This window comes from Sturnira hondurensis, unplaced genomic scaffold (genome assembly GCF_014824575.4).
Source record: "Sturnira hondurensis isolate 20B ecotype Veracruz unplaced genomic scaffold, ASM1482457v3 Scaffold0022910, whole genome shotgun sequence".
Taxonomy (NCBI): domain Eukaryota; kingdom Metazoa; phylum Chordata; class Mammalia; order Chiroptera; family Phyllostomidae; genus Sturnira; species Sturnira hondurensis.
In genome coordinates, this window is record NW_028095541.1 from 8,380,582 (window position 1) to 8,398,624 (window position 18,043).

Genomic DNA, 18,043 nt, shown 5'->3' on the forward strand with positions numbered 1-18,043 from the left:
TGCTTTTGTTTTAGGTGTGGTTGTTAATAACTGTGAGTTTGCTGTCCTTTCACTGTTCATATTTTTCATCTTCTTTTTCTTATATAAGTCCCTTTAGCATTTCATATAATAAGGGCTTGGTGATGATGAACTCCTTGAACTTGACCTTATCTGAGAAGCACTTTATCTGTCCTTCCATTCTAAATGAAAGTTTTGCTGGATAAAGCAATCTTGGCTGTAGGTCTTTGGATTTCATGACTTGGAATACTTCTTTCCAGCCCCTTCTTGCCTGTAAGGTCTCTTTTGAGAAATCCGCTGACAGTCTGATGGGTACTCCTTTGTAGGTGACTGTCCCCTTATCCCTTGCTGCTTCTAGGATTCTCTCCTTCATTTTGGTCTTGGCTAATGTAATTATGATGTGCCTTGGTGTGTTCCTTCTTGGTCCAACTTCTTTGGCACTCTCTGAGCTTCCTGGATTTCCTGGAAGTCTATTTCCTTTGCCAGACTGGGGAAGTTCTCCTTTATTATTTGTTCAAATACATTTTCCACTCGTGGCTGTTTCTTTCTCCCTTCTGGTACCCCTATAATTCGAATGTTGGAATGTTTAAAGATGTCCTGGAGGTTCCTAAGCCTCTCCTCATTTTTTTTGAATTCTCATTTCTTCCTTCCTTTCTGGTGGGATGTTTTGTTCTTCCTTCTGGTCCATTCCATTGATTTGAGTCCCAGTTTCCTTTCCATCACTATTGGTTTCCTGTGCATTTCCCTTCATTTCAATTAGTTTAGCCTTCATACGTTCCTCTAATTTGTGGCTACAATCAACCAGTTCTGTGAGCATCCTGATGACCAGTGTTTTGAACTGTGCATTTGAGAGGCTGGCTATTTCTTGGTTGCTTAGAGTTATTGGCTGTGGGGCTTTGAGTTCTTCTTGAGCCATCTTTTGGCCTGTTTGGGCCTGTTACGTATCAGGATCAGAGCCCTAGGTATTCACCAGAGCAGGGCAACTAAGTCGCTGGGTTGCGATGCTGTATTTGGGGGAGGGGTCAGAGAGCAGCAATGGCGGTCCCGTCTGCCGCCTCTTCTGCTGTGGCCGCAGCTGCCACTGTCACTGGGGCCCGCATGTTTTGTCTCATTATGCAGGAATGTGCGGCCGCAGTGAGCCCTCCGCCACTGGGTTCACCCGCTGGGGCCTGTGCGGTCCGTCTCACTGTGTGTGAATGTGTGACTGCAGTCAATCTGCCCCGCACCCTCACTGGGTCTGTGCTGCTACCCTGCTGCTACCCCAGCTGCCTGGGCACCTGGGTCAGGGGATCTTTCCTGCCCGATCCTGCTCCGCTGCTGGCTCTGCCCCTCTTAGCGGTCCGGTTGAACAGTTAGTTGTTGTTGGACTTCTGTATAGTTCAATTTTCTGTTCTTTGGCTATATCTTTGTTTACTAAACCTTTGTTGTATTCAAACTTGGTTGTGGGAGAAGGCACAGTGTTTCCACCTATGCCTCCATCTTGGCGGAAGTCTTCCACACCCATCCTTGACTTCAGTCAAGCAGTGAGTAGTTAGTGACTCTGAACAGCTGAGCTGGGGTCAGCAGGGTGGGAGAGGAATGTATGGGGGTCAAAGGCAGAAAAGGGTAAATACTATCTTCTTCATAGTGTTTGAAGACTTTAAGATGAGAGTTTATTCAAGGCACTCATCCATGTGTGTGGAGAGCTAAGATGATGGCTCTCTCCTAAGAAAGCCTCAAGAAATATTAAAACACTAACCAAAATGTTATGTAACAAATACAGACATTATTAATTCTCAGTAGTGCAGGCTCCTGGGGTGATGTGAAGGCAATGGGCTCCTCAGTGCTCTTGGGAAAATACTGTTCTGGGGTAGAATTTAAATATGTGACATTGGCTATATGTAAACTTGTGACTTAATTGAGGCAGGCCACTTTTGTAAGGCGAAAGTGCCCTAAAATCAAGAAATTAGATTGTTGTTGTGAAATTCAGCAGAGAATCACAGAGATGGAGGCTTTCACATTGAAACAGAGTTCTGCTGCTAGCTTGCCTCCACTATGTGCCTTAAGAAATGTATACAGAACATTTACAGTCATGTCAGAAGCTATCGGAATTACTATGGCTTGTATTTACTACCACTGCCTTCTTATGAGGTAGACCATGTTTCAAGTCTATATCTGTAAATTAATACTTTATAATTCAGAACAAACATTGTAAATTATTTCAGTGGACAGACATTAGCACAGACCTCAGCACAACGATTTCTTTGAGGGGAGAAAGTGGGACTTTCTCCTTTTCCCAATACCCAGTTTGTGGCCTTGTCTGTGTAGACGTTCAGTACATAGTTGAATTAATTTTCAAAAGTACTAAAAAAGATATGTTCAACTCACAGAGTAACTGAACACTATGCCTTGCAAGATAGCAAGTAGGTAAAGAACAGTACTGACCAGATTAGTAACTTTATTTTTATTTTTTCAAATTTCAGTTTATGCAAAAGAAAAAATTTATACCATAAAAAATCAGGTGTCAGAAAGACTCAAAGGCTGTTTCTCAATTTGCTCAAGTTTTGTTTCCAGGTTCTGAGTATGTCATACAGGTGTTGCCATTGCTGTTTTCCAAATGTCTGCTTCTCTGGGTGTGATCGATTTTGAAGTTGACCATTTTTGTTTTCACTGCATCAGTAACAAACGTTTCAACATCATCAGCTCCTATCTGAAGTTCTGTTGCATTGTATCAAAGGAAATTTCTTTATTTTCCAATGCCATTCCCATAAAAGTAAGTAGTCTCATTTTTGTTATATTTTGTTCATGTAATCATCCAAGTGAATCTATGAAGTCTTTGTTATTCTGACAAGACTTGACATATGATGCCAGTTTAGCACTAAAAAAATAATTTAAAGATCATGAATAAGCGCGCCTTCCAAAAACTGCACTGGTTTTAAAGTGAGAAGATGGTAAAAAAGAAATGCATATGGATCTTTCAATGCTTGTACAATACACCTGTGGGCACCAACTCGAGCCTGAGGAGCATTGTCCTTTGTGTAACTTCCTAGCAATTCGACCTTGACTTTTGAAGCGACATCACTCTTATAATCCACAAGGGCCTCATAAAATATTCTCAAAAGGGTATTTTTTTTCAGTGGAGAAGTTCCAGTCACAAATCTATTTCTCGACCTGATCCAGCTCAGTTGGAATATATTGCATGGACCCACAAGATGCTGCCACTTTAATGAGGCTGCACTATGCTGTATATCTTACAGGAATATTCTTATCTAACCCATGGAAAACATTGCTTAGCAACTGCAGTTGCAGAAATGGGCATTCACCCTCCTGAAAGTTGAGCAACTTTTCACAGATGTTTTCAACTTTTCGCAGATGTTTTCAATCAGCTTCCCGCTGTTCTGGTTCCAGGATCATTAGGAGGAAGATTAGGATGCTGAGCTTTGAGCTTATCCGAAATCTAAAGGAGCTGAAATTTCTGAAAAGAACCCAGAAGGTAGAATTCATGTAGATTTAGCTCAGATTATTAAAGCCTGTGATGTATGTCTGAAGGAAGTTGATAAAGATGTTGAAAGCATGAACACTGTGGTATTCCTCTTATTAATCCTGAGACAAGGCTAGTAATTTTAAACTAAAAGGAAAAAAATCAGGTATTTTTTACACATCTTAAACTTGGGTGCTTACAGAAAAGTACCATTAAATGCTGCTCTTACATGACCTTAAAGAAGATTAATGCATTTACTCTGGACTACCATATTTAGGAAAGACACAGGCATTCAACAAATATTTCTTAGATTTGCATTATGTTTACAAAGCACAGAGATTTATTCCAATTGTATGCCCCCGAGAAGCAGTTCTGGTTTGGAACATGAGAGGGCACCCTAATCAATTCCATCTTGGTGGGTAGAAGGGAGAAGAAAGGTGGAGACGGGTGGTGCCTCCATCATCTGTTGGAGGGGCACCTGGCGCAGAGAGCAGCAGGGTGACCACAACTCTCTTCATTGTGTGCCCCTTTTTTTCCTTTTTGCTAGAGATCTTACTAGAACATGGAAATGGCACCTACCATTGAGAGTTCAGTTCTAATCAACTTGGGATATGGGTATACATACATATAAATATATTTCCCCCTGAAATTATCCTAAACACTATCTTTTTTTAACACTATCTTTATTGAAGTCAAATAAGAAGGAGACAATTTTAAAAAACTAAAACAAACACCAAATGAACATCTTAGTAATCTACCTGAAAATACACAATGTGACAGGTGTAAAGAAACAATTTTTTTGAATTTTTACAATCTTAATTTTTAAACGTTTTACTGTATTAAAATATACATAACATAACATTTTTTAATATATTTTATTGATTATACCATTACAGTTGTTCTATTTCCCCCCTTCATTCCCCTCCACCCTGCACACTCCCTCCCCCACCATTCTCCCCCCCCTTAGTTTATAACCACGTGTCTCAAGTTCTTTAGATTCTATATTTTCCATACTATTCTCGCACTCCCCCCCTATCTATTTTCTACCTACCATCTATGCTATTTTCTGTGCCTTCTCCCCTCTTCTCCCCCTCCCACCCCCCTGTTTCTAACCCTCCATGTGTTCTTCATTTCTATGGTTCCACTCCTGATCTAGCTGTCCTCTTGGTTTGCTTTTGTTTTAGGTGTGGTTGTTAATAACTGTGAGTTTGCTGTCCTTTCACTGTTAATATTTTTCATCTTCTTTTTCTTATATAAGTCCCTTTAGCATTTCATATAATAAGGGCTTGGTGATGATGAACTCCTTGAACTTGACCTTATCTGAGAAGCACTTTATCTGTCCTTCCATTCTAAATGAAAGTTTTGCTGGATAAAGCAATCTTGGCTGTAGGTCTTTGGATTTCATGACTTGGAATACTTCTTTCCAGCCCCTTCTTGCCTGTAAGGTCTCTTTTGAGAAATCCGCTGACAGTCTGATGGGTACTCCTTTGTAGGTGACTGTCCCCTTATCCCTTGATGCTTCTAGGATTCTCTCCTTCATTTTGGTCTTGGCTAATGTAATTATGATGTGCCTTGGTGTGTTCCTTCTTGGGTCCAACTTCTTTGGCACTCTCTGAGCTTCCTGGATTTCCTGGAAGTCTATTTCCTTTGCCAGACTGGGGAAGTTCTCCTTTATTATTTGTTCAAATACGTTTTCCACTCGTGGCTGTTTCTTTCCCCCTTCTGGTACCCCTATAATTCGGATGTTGGAACGTTTAAAGATGTCCTGGAGGTTCCTAAGCCTCTCCTCATTTTTTTGAATTCTCATTTCTTCATTCCTTTCTGGTGGGATGTTTTGTTCTTCCTTCTGGTCCATTCCATTGATTTGAGTCCCAGTTTCCTTTCCATCACTATTGGTTTCCTGTGCATCTCCCTTCATTTCAATTAGTTTAGCCTTCATATGTTCCTCTAATTTGTGACTATGTTCCTCTAATTTGTGACTATAATCTACCAGTTCTGTGAGCATCCTGATAAACAGTGTTTTGAATTGTGCTTCTGATAGGCTGGCAATTTCTCGGTCGCTTAGAGTTATTGGCTCTGGGACTTTGAGTTCTTCTTGCGCCATCTTTTGGGCTGTTCGTGCCCGTTCCGTAGGAGGATCAGAGCCCTAAAGTGTTTACTAGAACAGGGCAACTAAGTCGCTGGGTTGTGACGTTGTATGTGGGGGCGGAGTCAAAGAGGGACAATGGCTTCTCGTCTGCCGCCTGCCGCCACGGACCCAGCGCTGCAGCCACCACCGTCACCAGGCCCACAGGTTTCGTCCCACTGCACGCGAGTGTGCCACCACCGTCAGCCCTCCACCACTGGGTTCGCCCCCTGGGGCCTGTGTGGTCCGTCTCACTGTGCGTGAATGTGCAACCGCGGTCAGTCTGCCCCACACCCCGACTGGTTCTGGGCTGCCTGCGCGCCTAGGTCGGGGGATCTGTCCTGCCTGACCCAGCTCCACTGCTGGCTCCACCTCTCTTACCGTTCCCGTTGAGCGGTTCGTAGTTGTTGGACTTCCGTATAATTCTGTTTTCTGGTGTTTGGGTGTGTCCTAGTTCTCCAGACCTTTGTTGTGTTCAAACTTGGTTGTGGGAGAAGGCACAGTGTTTCCACCTATGCCTCCATCTTGGCGGAAGTCCAACATAACATTTTTTATTTCAACCATTTTAGTTGTACACTTCTGGGGCATTAAGTATGTTCGCACTGTTGTGTAATCATCACTATCATCTGTCTCCAGAACTTCTTTGTCTTCTCAAATTGGAACTCTCTCTCCACTCAAAACTAATTCCCATTTCTCTCTGTCAGCCATGACACTCACCACCTACTTTCTGTCTCTATGAATCTGGCTGCTCTGGGACTGTCATATAAGAGGAACCCTATAGTACTGGTCCTTTTTTGATTGAGTATGATGTCTTCAAGGCTCATCCATGCTGTAGCACAGGGCATGATTTCCTAACCTTTTATGGCTGAATAGTATTCCATTGCACATACAGACCGTGTTTTGCTGAGCCATCCGTCTGTGAACAGACCATTGGGTCGTTTCCCCCTTTTGGCTATTGTGAACAGTGCTGCAAACACAGGTGTGTGAACACCTATTCAAATGGGAATCTCTCTCTTTTGCAAAAAGCAGGGCAAATGCAAAGAGTCATGCTTTCTTGAGTTATTGGTGTTTAAAATTGGCCTATACCTGTATTTTTAGTTTGGGAAAGTAGTTACCACCGTAAATAAGGAGACTAAATTTTTTGAATGGAATACGTTAGGTGATTTCACTAAAGCAAAGCCAAATAACACTGAATCTTTAAAGAGTTGTTGTGTTAATACTGAGATGATGATTTAAAATGCTTTTTAAAGTAAGTGATACCGTCACAGATGAGTGATGACTAAGAAATCATCGGACCTTGGCAGTTATAGGCCTAGATGGTGAAATTCCAAAATCCAGGTGACAGAGTAGTTAAAGAAACCCGAGGAAAAACCTACCTGACAACCTTGTGACAAGCCACTTACTATAACCATGGGCTTGTAGGAGTTTGCTAATATTGCTCACATACCACTTATGAGAGGAAGTAGTGTAGGTTTATGTGTGTTTTTGTTTTTCATTTTCATGGTTACCCAATAAGTCAATCATGGTTAGATGGCTACGAATTGGAAATACAAACTCCAGAGCAATGAAAACGGTCAGGATTTACAGAGAGGGGTTGTCTCTGTGCAGGTGCAGGAGGTCCTAAGGGTGGGTCCTGGCTGGGCCCTGCCATCCTCAGGGAGCCCCATGGGCCAGGAAGGAGGCAGTGCCTTGCAATGACCCTTCATGACAGCAGGTGGCAGCAGTGAGTAGCTCCTTGTCATCGTGGATTCCTATCCGGACATTGGATCACCCAGTCACCCAGTACTATGACCAAATGCCATGCATCCCTTGAATGGTTATTCAGCTTTTCAAAGACGCAAAAGAGGCCAAACTAACCACTAGTCTACAGTCTTTTCCTGGCAAAACACCTTTTATTTTTCACGGTTTAGCTTTTTGCTTCTAACTGCCCGCCCCCCCTCCTGCGCCCGCCCAAAGAAACTCTTTCAGTGGCATAGAAAAGACTGGGAGGATAGACACCTGGACGTTCATGCTGACACTTCAGAGCAGAGCTGAGGAATGGAACTCCCACTTTGACTATATTCTTTGGTATTTACTACTTAAAGCAAATTATTTTAACTATATTTTAATGAAAGTTTAAAACAATGGCCATATTCTATTTCCATTTATTACTCCAGAAATACCAATAATACTGGTAAAGAAACTGCAAGTACTACTCTGCAAGTACTGCAAGAACTTTAATTCTTTTGTGATCAAAAAATAAATAGAAACTACTCACGCTTCTCAGAAGGAATTTAAAAATTGAAAATCTTCTCAAGTAATATCTGTCAATTAAAAAAATAGTCTACAAAACACCACCTACTACACACATACTCCTCTGGGTTCCACAAGGGGAAAAGTTTCCAGATGTGCCTGTGGACACGTGGTTTTCTTTCTCCTTGGGACATGTGGGCAGGTAAACTCTCCAGGGCAGGCAGACTGCTAATCGGGACAGATCTCAGCCCTGATGAAGGCAGCAGCCCATGGAAGCTCATTTCCAGCTTTTAGAATGGCCAACGAAATTCAGTCCCCTAATAACTTTGAAAGACCCCTGTGCTCCAGGCTCATGCTGGACCCTGGGGAGCAACGCAGTGCAGACCAGCCTGAGCCGAGCACCACCAGCAGAGCTGGCACAGTCACAGCGGGTCCTTCCTTGCTCTTGGCCTGTGTCCCAGCTTCTCTGTCAAGTGGTGGGATGTCAACACTGAGGAGCAAAGAAGACAGACGTTAATCTTCCATCGCAAGGCCAGCAGGTTAGGCCCCTGCACAGTCACCAGGACCCATGGGAATGAGTGACCATGGGGACCTTCCCTGTCCCCTCAGCGGGACCAGGTCTCAAGCACATGGGAACAAGTTCTGGAAAGCACAAGGGCCTCTCTGACCGTGGTCCGGGTGAGTGTGGTTGAGGGGGCCAGGCTGGCTGAGCTATTTGAAGTTCCTGGACTGCATCCCCATGGTCCCCCTTAGGGTTGACCACTCCTGCTTAGTTAGTGCCCTCACCTCTCACCTCCATTGTCAGGGGAAGCAGCCACCATGATCAGGGATCCCCGTGCCTCACTCTTCTCTGTAAGGAGCAGCAGCTGCCAGGACCTGGGGCCCATGGCCTTCCTACCAGTGTCAGGGGCTTTGCCCTGCCCACATGCCCAGAGCTAGCTGGGGCTTGTTCCAAAAACGAAGGGTGGTAAAGCAGGTACAGGTGTGGGTGGGAATGCAGATGCAGGTGCGGACCTGGTTGCAAGTGAGAGTGGGGATTCAGGTGCAGGTGGGGATGTAAGTGGGAGTGGGTATGCAAGTGCAGGTGAACAAGGAGGGTGTGAGGATGTGGAAGGCGGGGCTGGGTGGGCTGTGGGTGTGGCCTACGGTTACCTTGCACTTCCTGGCCACTCCAGGCCCAGGCGGAGTAGAGAAAGTCTCAGTCCAGAGCGGTAGGAGCCCAGTCCTGAGAAGCACCAAGCAGCGCAGCAGGTAAGCACAGGGCCTGGGCTGGACCCAGAACACAGATGGCTGAATACAAACCAGCCTCTGCAAATTCCACTGGAAATCTTTGGAAGTTAAGGGTGCAGCAAGACTGAAGAGTGGGGTTCAGGAACTTGCTGAGGTTCCTTTTGGGTGACAGAGGTTCCTGTGATATTGGAGGTCCCTGCAGAACCTGGTTCTCAGCTGAGTGTAAGGTTCCTTCCTAGTGGGTGGCCAGGGGAGCTGGGAGAAATGCTTTTGGCCGGTGCCCTCCCCCACAGGTGGGGAGCAGGATGTGCTCTAGAACTTCTTGTCTGAGGGCTCCAAAGACTGTAAACCCTGGAGGCTCAGGAGAACACAGAGCCCGGGGACGGAAGGAGGGACACCCCAGGCTGGACCAGCAGCACCAGGCCCTTGATTGCACAGCTTCTTGATTTTGTTAAGAATGGTGCTGCCTCTTGCTTCCCTTTAAGAAACGTTTTAAAACTTCTTTTTCTAAAGATTCCCTTTAGCTGTGAATGCCAGGAGTGATTCTTGATGTATATGCTGGTGAGTCTGAATCCAAGTACAAGAGTGGAAAAACACTTACCTGACTCCACAGTGATCCCTTCTTTCAGGGCCTCACCTGACTGTACGCAATAGGGATGTGCAGGGACTTGCTTTGCTGTCTGTGCTGTGTGGACAGAATTCGACCTAGAATACAGAGTTCCCAGAAATGAATACTTGTGACCTGGGCTCTAGAGATAAGTGGAGTTCCACAGTTTTGTTTTATACTGCCAAAATATGCCATTAAAAAGTGGTTCTATGCAAACATTGGTCTCCTAGACCCAAGAACTCTAAATGATGGTGACATGACATGTGAGTCACTTCCCTGGCCATCCATTTCTGTGCTGTGAGAACCATTACAAAACAGACATTAAAAGCCTAAGAGGAAAAGGGGGATCAATCCCAAAGCTTGGTGTGTTCAAAGTGCACATCAGCCCATACTTTATGGGTGCCCAGTTTAGTTCATGTTGAGGTGAGCATCCGCTGAGAGGGGTGCACGTGTTCCTGTGAAGTAACTCACAGAGGCTGTGCCATTAGCACCAGTGGGTGTGCTGTGTGGGTCAACCAGCAAAGGTTGGTGGCACCAAGTTGTTGTAACAGCACATGAGAAAGTTTCATGGATTGCCAATAGGAGAGATTTTTGACTCAGTATCCTTCACTGTTACTAACATTTAAGTGATGTTCATTTTCTTACTAAAATAACTTTTACTTCATACGTTGGACCCTTAAAATTAATTCTCTATTTATCACAGCCATTTTGTAGCTTCACACATGTAAGAAGTTAAAATAATAATTAGGTTTTGTGTGTTACCATTACTGGAACATGTACCAAACAGAGAATAAATATATTTAGAATTTTATTCAGAATCCCATATAAATACATTAGTAACACACAGCACTTGTAATGCACAAAGATGTTATTAGAACATTCTAGATAGTTTAACTTCCATAAGAATCCAATAATAGTGTGAAAAAGATGAGTTGAGATGAATCTTAAGTATGAACAAAGACCCCCCCAAAATGGAGTAGCATATTGAATTTGCCTCTTGAAGCTTTTCCCCAGACTTTTGTTTTTGCCCTTGTCTTGTCATTGACTGGTCACTTGAGGACCATCCGTGTCCTCCTTAATGTGAGATCACAGGGTCTCTTTTCCATTCCCTTACTTCTTGAAGGCCCAGAAGAATGTTGACACCGTTAGTCCCCTCTGCGAAGTACTCCACAGGCCTCCTTAACTCCAACAAGCCACCCCAATTCTCACTCTTGCTCTCAAGGGAATATGCCTTCTGAGGCCTGAAGGGGAGGCAGGCTGTCCGGGTCCTGGGTGACTTCTCTCCCTCCCAGCCCCTCCGGATTTCCTTGCATCTTCTGGCCCTGAGGTGTCTGGTCTTTACAAGCACTCAGGAACTACCCAACCATTTTCCTCCTACATCTAAAATTTCCCAAAAGAACTCTGCAAGAAGACTAAGAGGGAAGCAATAATGAAAATAAAATGTAAGGGATAAAACAAGTTTCCAGGCACAAATTCCAAGAATCTAATAGAACACAAACATGGTGGACTCTCTGGCAGAACCTGTCAGGGCACCCTGAGGGAGGTCCCTTCCCTCCACTGGCTGCAGAGAGGGTCTCTGGTCTCCAGCTCTGCTCAGTCTTTGGCCCTCACCCACCTTGTCAAATCAGGTGCCCTTCACAAAGCACCCACCACACGTAGACCACCTTTACAGGCCCCAGGGGCAATGAGTCGATTCTGTATCCTTTTTTTCCCTTTGTGCTGCATTTTTTGTTACATGTGTCTCTAAACTGTTCTTTGCACTTTGGTCCTCACCTGGGAGAGGAGGAGCCACCCTGTGGACCCTCTTTCCAGCTGCTTCCAACCCCTCATCTCTGGCTTCCTGCTGAACACTTTCACTCAAATCTCCCACCACTGCTTTTAATCCACACAGTCACCAAACCAGTCTTCATCTCATCTTCCATTCTCAAGTTAGCACCTCTCCCCCAGTGTCCTTCTTTTTAAATACTCCCCCTGCACCCTCCCCCCATAACTTTCCCACTCAAAAGGCTTGGACATGTAAGACTTGTCTTTCATTAGTACTCTCTCATCCCTGGCTCTAGTCAGGCACTACAACGCTGCTTTTATGCTCAGAGTGTCTCCTCTCTGTTTTTTCTCTTTTTCTTTCACCCTCCTGTCATCCAGCTCAGCCTTCAACACTCACTCTGAGGTCACCACATCTTCCCTGAGTCACTGTGGACTTCTTTCTTCAACAACACTTCAGCATCTCTCTACCCTATGTGCATTAGTGGTTCTCTAGGGCTTTGGTTCATGTGCACCACCAGTGCTTACTGAATGCCTACTGTGTGCAAACATGGCCACAGCCTAGCTCCATGTGCTCAAGCAGGCATTAAGTTCACTGCTTTCTGACCCAGTGCCCTGTTTCAATGATCACATGTATCCCCACTGCCGTGGGAACATCATTCTGCTCTTGAAGTGCGCTCCTTTCACCTTTCCTTCTACACAAAACCACATCTCCCAAGCCTAGCTCAAATCCTTCTCTTCCTTAAAGAACTTTAAGCATTTTTCCTTTTCTTCTACATATTCCAATAAAAATGTGACAACAAGTCATTACAAAACCACCTTTTAGGCAATGTATATAGTTCACTGAGAGAATATCCAGTAAAGATAATACATTAACACAATAATGCACGTATATTTCAGTAAAAATAGAATAAATTAAAATATCTTAAGCTGTATTTAATAAGGTAATTAAAAAATGGTCAGATATTCAAGCATCATGAGCATGGCTGCCTGTTTACCTTTTAACATTAATATTTTTCTTCAGTGAAATCACTCTGCCATTGTAGAGCTCTCCATTCTTCTGAATTTTCCCACCTCCACTAATACATCTCAAGAGAGACTCCATGTTTAAAAATTTTTTAAAAACAATTTTATTAGTTTTTAGAGAGGAGAAGGGAGATAGAAAGAAGGGGTGAGAAACATCAATATGTATTTGCATTTCATGCATCCACCACTGGGGATCTGGCCCTCAAAACAGGCATGTGCCGTAAACTGAGAATCAAACCAGAAATCCATTAATTCACAGGCTGGCACTCAACCACTGAGCCACACCATTCAGGGTGAGTCTGTTTAAAATAGAAAACACAGCACCTGCAAAGGCATAGAGATAGAGTTTCAGGACCCACAGGAAGTTTGGTCTGCCCCCAGGTCCTCATGGGTCATGTACCCTGGCCATGGCACTGGCCCTTTGTCCTGCAGAGTGGAGGGTGAGGCTAGCATCAAGGGACCAGTTATGGGCCTTGTGACAGTCTGGGTTGATGGCGTTCCCAAAAGCCCAGAGGGATGGCTGTGGGTTCTGTGAAGCAGGCAGGACTGATAGCTTAAAGAGGAAACAGGATATAACCTAGAACAGTTCTCTGACATCTGACATCATTCACAGGTGGGTGGGTGGTTTTATGTTCAATAATTAAGTTTCTCAGTGAAAACTTGTTACTGCCTAAGATCATGGATGGTAGAACAGATGGCAGTGACAATATGGGGAAAGGAGGCTGGTTAGATATGTGAAGACTAAGATTTCTCTGCAGAGCTCCAGTGAGCAAAACAAGGAGTTGGAAGTTTATTCTAAAAGAGGGTTAACATTGGCCTCTTTTTTAGATCAGAGGTAGTAAGGTTTTGTTTATTTATTTGCATTTAAACCAATTACTAAAAAGTCATATTGTTAAGCATTTTAAGGTTCAACAGGATAGAGTTTTGTTCATTGCCCTGGAGAATTGTATGCACACTCACAGCTTAGCCCACTTTCCTTACTGCACAGACTGGCCATGAGAACAGCAGCACAGTCCTTACTTCTGGTCGGAGCATCTGGCCTGTTTGAGCAGAGGTGACATGGAGGACTCCATGTAGGCTTGGTCCCCTGTGTCCGAGGAGCACTGTCACCTTCACGAAGAGGGTCCAGGGATCTTACTTCCCTCCATCCGAGTGCAGTTCATTGTATATGGCCATGGCCTGCACCTTGCTGATGCAGCTCTGGGCAGTGGGAATACATGCGAGCTGACTGAAGCATTTATGCAACATTTGCAACGAGAAAAAGTCAAAAGGGAAGTCAGAAGTGGAGGAGGTGACAGATTAATAAGGCAGTAGTTATGAAGGTGGAATGGGCATGGTGCAACTTGGGAGAAAGCTGTTCTAACCTTACAGGAGCAGGATGGACAAGATTAGGAACAGCCCACAGCACTGAAAGCCCCAGAGCTCCTGTAGAGACAGAGCCTGGAAGAGTCCAGGGAGGAGTGAAGAGGTCGGGAGAGGTCCGTGTCCCTTAGGCAAGTCACTTATCTTTCTAGCTTGTTTCCTCACCACTGAACTGAGTTAAGCAATCTGTCTTTGTTTCATTTAATCCAAGCTTGTGTAGGTTAACATAGCTCAGCATTATATCAGTGCTGTAGACCTTGGGTTAACCCTACGTGGCACAACACACACAGACATGTAGAGAACTCAGACACATGTACATGCATGCATAGTCATACCCAGTACACATATACACTGGCGTATAGTCACGTGCATACAAATGCACACACATGTTCATGCACACACGTGTGTGAAAGCTCTGCAGCACAGCCAGCATTGGAAAGTGGGATGTGTGCAGCAACCAGTGACATGATATTCCAACCCCCATGCACAACATCTCCTGCCCCTTAGAGCTGTTGGACTACGGCTCACCTGTCCTGCCTGCATATTAACAAGGATGTTTTCCTACAGGTTGACAGTGTGCAGCAATGGGTGACTGGAGTCTTCTGGGGAGACTATTGGATGCTGCACAGGAGCGCTCCACAGTCATTGGCAAGGTCTGGCTGACAGTCCTGTTCATTTTCCGGATCCTGTTGCTGGGAGCTGGGGTGGAGTCAGTGTGGGGAGATGAGCAGTCAGGCTTCAACTGCAACACTCAGCAGCCAGGCTGCGAGAACGTCTGCTATGACCAGGCCTTCCCCATCTCCCACACCCGCTTCTGGGTGCTGCAGATCATCTTTGTGTCCACGCCCACCCTCATCTACCTGGGGCATGTGCTGCACATTGTGCGCATGGAACAGAAGAAGAGAGGGCACGAAGAAGAGCAAGTGAAGGGAGACAATGACCAAGTCCAGAGGAACAGGCCCCCAGTGCGGGATGACCAGGGAAGTGTCCGCATCGCCGGGGCCCTGCTTCGGACCTATGTTTTCAACATCATCTTTAAGACGCTATTTGAAGTGGGCTTCATCGTTGGACAGTACTTTCTGTATGGCTTTCAGCTAAAGCCACTCTACCGTTGTGACAGGTGGCCCTGCCCCAACACAGTGGACTGCTTCATCTCTAGGCCCACAGAGAAGACCATCTTCATCATCTTCATGCTGGTTGTGGCCTGCCTGTCCCTCTTACTCAACATGCTGGAGATATACCACCTGGGCTGGAAGAAGCTTAAACAGAACGTGAAAAACCGCTATGGCCCTGACACTCCTGATTCAAGGATGGGGGCCACAACATTTGGAGATGTGATCCCGCTGCCCTCCTGCTAGGCCACAGCCACCGGTACTGTGGGGAGCCCTCCTTACTATACTCACTCTGCCTTTCCCTGGGACAGGCAGTGGCCACAGCCTATCCCGGCTCCCCTCCACCAGCAACAAACTTCAATGTGGCAGCCCCATCCCTGACACGGGGGAAGAGCCTCCCTGACAAATTGTACAATAGTAACCATCACCTGCTAATGACAGAGGAGAACTGGGCCAACCAGGAAACCAAGCAGCAGGCATCTGTTAGGAAGGTCTCCTGGCCTGTGTCCACATCTTCCTCCTTTAACCCTCCAGGCAGCCCCCAGCCACCCCCACAGGAGGGAAGAGCAGGCAGCAAGGAGTCTGTCCTGCTGGAGAATGGGGGTGGCAGCAGCTTGGGAGAGAGCAGTCTGAGAGTGACTCCTGATGAGGGGCAGCAGGCAGTGACCACCTCTGTCGAGATGCACACACCCCCCTTTCCCCCCACGGACCCCAGACAGTCAAGCAGAGCCAGTAAGTCCAGTGGCAGTCGGGCCAGAGCCAATGACTTGGCCATCTAGTCAGCTCTATGATGACCTGTTTCCAGCAACCAAAACCAAAGTGCACTTCAAATGAGCAGGTAGAGAGCCTAGAGTGACAGAGGGCACTGGAGCAGGGGAGGGGGAAGATCATCAGAGAGGCCTGGTTTCTGTGTCAGTGCTTGCTGTCCTTCATGCTGGTGGGGTGGGGAGAACATTGATGCTTTCTATGGGGGGTGGGGGAAAGTGGGGCGCAGGGGCTGATGATGGCCTTTGAAGATATTCACTGCACCCCATTAGCCCAGAATCCAGCCACTCTCTCAGGTGTTTCTGACTCTCAGGGGACTGTTCTGCAGTGACAAAGAGGCAGGTGTCTGTAGTCACTTCATTTTGGGGGCATTAGGTTTTCTGTCCTGAGCTCTAAAGAGCCTCTGGGCAGCCCAGGAGGCCACAGCTGCACTTAGCCCTATCTTCTATTCAACACTTGTAACACAGAGTTGAAGTTAATTCGGAATATTTGCCAAACTGCACTCACAGGAGACTTAGAGCAAGCCTGTGTAGTGTCATTTGAGATTCTGAAATTTCACATGAAGCCCAGGATATGCAAGTGCAGGCTGTATGACAAGTGACAATAATGAGCAGCTCCCCAGAGGCACAGATTCGTGGGTGAGGGCACAGAGGCAGCTGGGAAGAAAGCAGGTGGAAATGCAGCCACACTTGACATCACTTTGAACAGCTGAGGAAACTGAAATAAAAGTGTGGCAGGCCCACCTTTGTGTTTGCTTTCAGATGATATGTTTCTGCTTTCAATTGTACAGACAGGCCTCTGTCCCCCACTCTCCCTTTCAGGACAAAAACGAGAGAAATTTAGTACTGTTACACGATGCTGATGGAGGGAGTGCTCACGTTTCCCATTTCCTACTAGCAAAGATTTGAATTTCTTTTACCTGAAATGCGTTGAGTGCACAAGTCAGTGTACTACTATGACAATGTACCAGATAAAATAAAAGCAGAGAAAAATGTACGCAACTTTTATGTACTTGAAATTGTCGAGTTTTTCGATGGGCAAAGTTAGCCGCTGTTGCCAGAAAAATTATTTATACAGGTGAATGCATGACCTACAGCTTTCTAACAGCACAAATGAATCTGTTTTTGTTTCCTAACCATTCTGTTTGGGCCGCTTGTTTGCTTTCTAAAGCGTAAATAAAAGTGTCTGGGTTTGCTCCCCATGGAAGTGCATGTGTGGTTTTGTGCGCGCGCTGCTTTGACATCCACGCAGATGGCCGCTGTGACGGGGAAGGCTACTTGTGTGGGTGGGTGTGGCTGGAAGACGACAGCATCTTCTGTACTGCACACATGCTGCTGCTCTGTCTCAGTCCCCGTCTGTCTGATCGGACCAGCAGTGGTCATGCTGAGCCTGGTCCTCGTCATACTTTTCACCCCAGTCACGCATTGTAGTTATCCCTTATTCGGACAAACACTGTACACTGTCTATTTGATCTGTTTCTTTTTATGGATTCCTTCATTTTCTGAGGATTCTTTTGTGCCTCTCTAACAGTCTGATGAGCAGACTCTGATTCCTGCCCTCTGACTCATGTGAGCAGAGAGTACGCCAGTGCGTTCAGCTCGCTGTGGGACTGACTGACTGGACCACTGGCCTGGCTTGAACTGTGCTCACTTCCCATACATGTCCTGCAGCCTCTCTGACATATGGACAAGGGGAGTGAGGTGAGCCCGATGGAAAACGTTTCAGTGAGTGTTGTCTCAGTTCTTCCGAGGCTGGCATAGAAGTAGTGCCACAGTGGATGCGGGGAAGAGAAGGTCGTTACCACATACAGGGGATCCTGGGGCTTCAGCAGTGAGGCTCATATCTCCTGGCTGAGGAGGGCTTCTAGGAAGCCCTAGTGTGAAGAGCACTGTGACAGAGAAGCTGTGGTCTTTTAGAAAGTGCAATAGCAGTTATCAGACGGGGAAAGTGCGGCTTGCTGCGTGAGTGTGAATCTCATCCATTCCCTTAGATTCCACCCTGGGGACTGTTAATGATGTTTGGAAGCTTCTTGTTCACCTTGATTTGATGGAGAGTAAGGCTGGGGGTGAAGGTGAGACCATGGTTGTATTTAGTTCTTGCATTTTAAAACTGGATTTTATCCCCATATGTCACAAAGAAGCCAGTGTTGTGCAGTTGGCCACGGTCTAGTTGGGTCATTCAGAACCTGGTAAGTATAAAATGAGGTTCGCCTACCTTGGCCCTGCTCCACCCTTGAGAGATCAGGCTATCCTGGGCCTCAACTGGAGGGGGGAGAGGGGAGGGATGATGATGCAGGGTCAGCTGTGGTTATTATGCAGCCATGGGTGGAGATGCAGTTGTAGGTGGGGATTTAGGTTCCCATGGTG

General features: G+C 45.8%; 1 protein-coding gene and 2 pseudogenes across 1 annotated transcript in view; 1 reads left to right on the top strand and 2 right to left on the bottom strand.

Annotated features, from left to right (window-relative positions):
• The window catches only part of LOC118980496 (gap junction alpha-3 protein-like), a 132,008-nt gene that overhangs the window by 44,035 nt on the left and 69,930 nt on the right, over positions 1-18,043 (bottom strand). The window lies entirely within an intron of this gene.
• On the bottom strand, positions 2,494-3,303 carry LOC118980500 (eukaryotic translation initiation factor 3 subunit M-like; annotated as a pseudogene).
• LOC118980498 (gap junction alpha-3 protein-like) lies at positions 9,006-16,876 on the top strand (annotated as a pseudogene).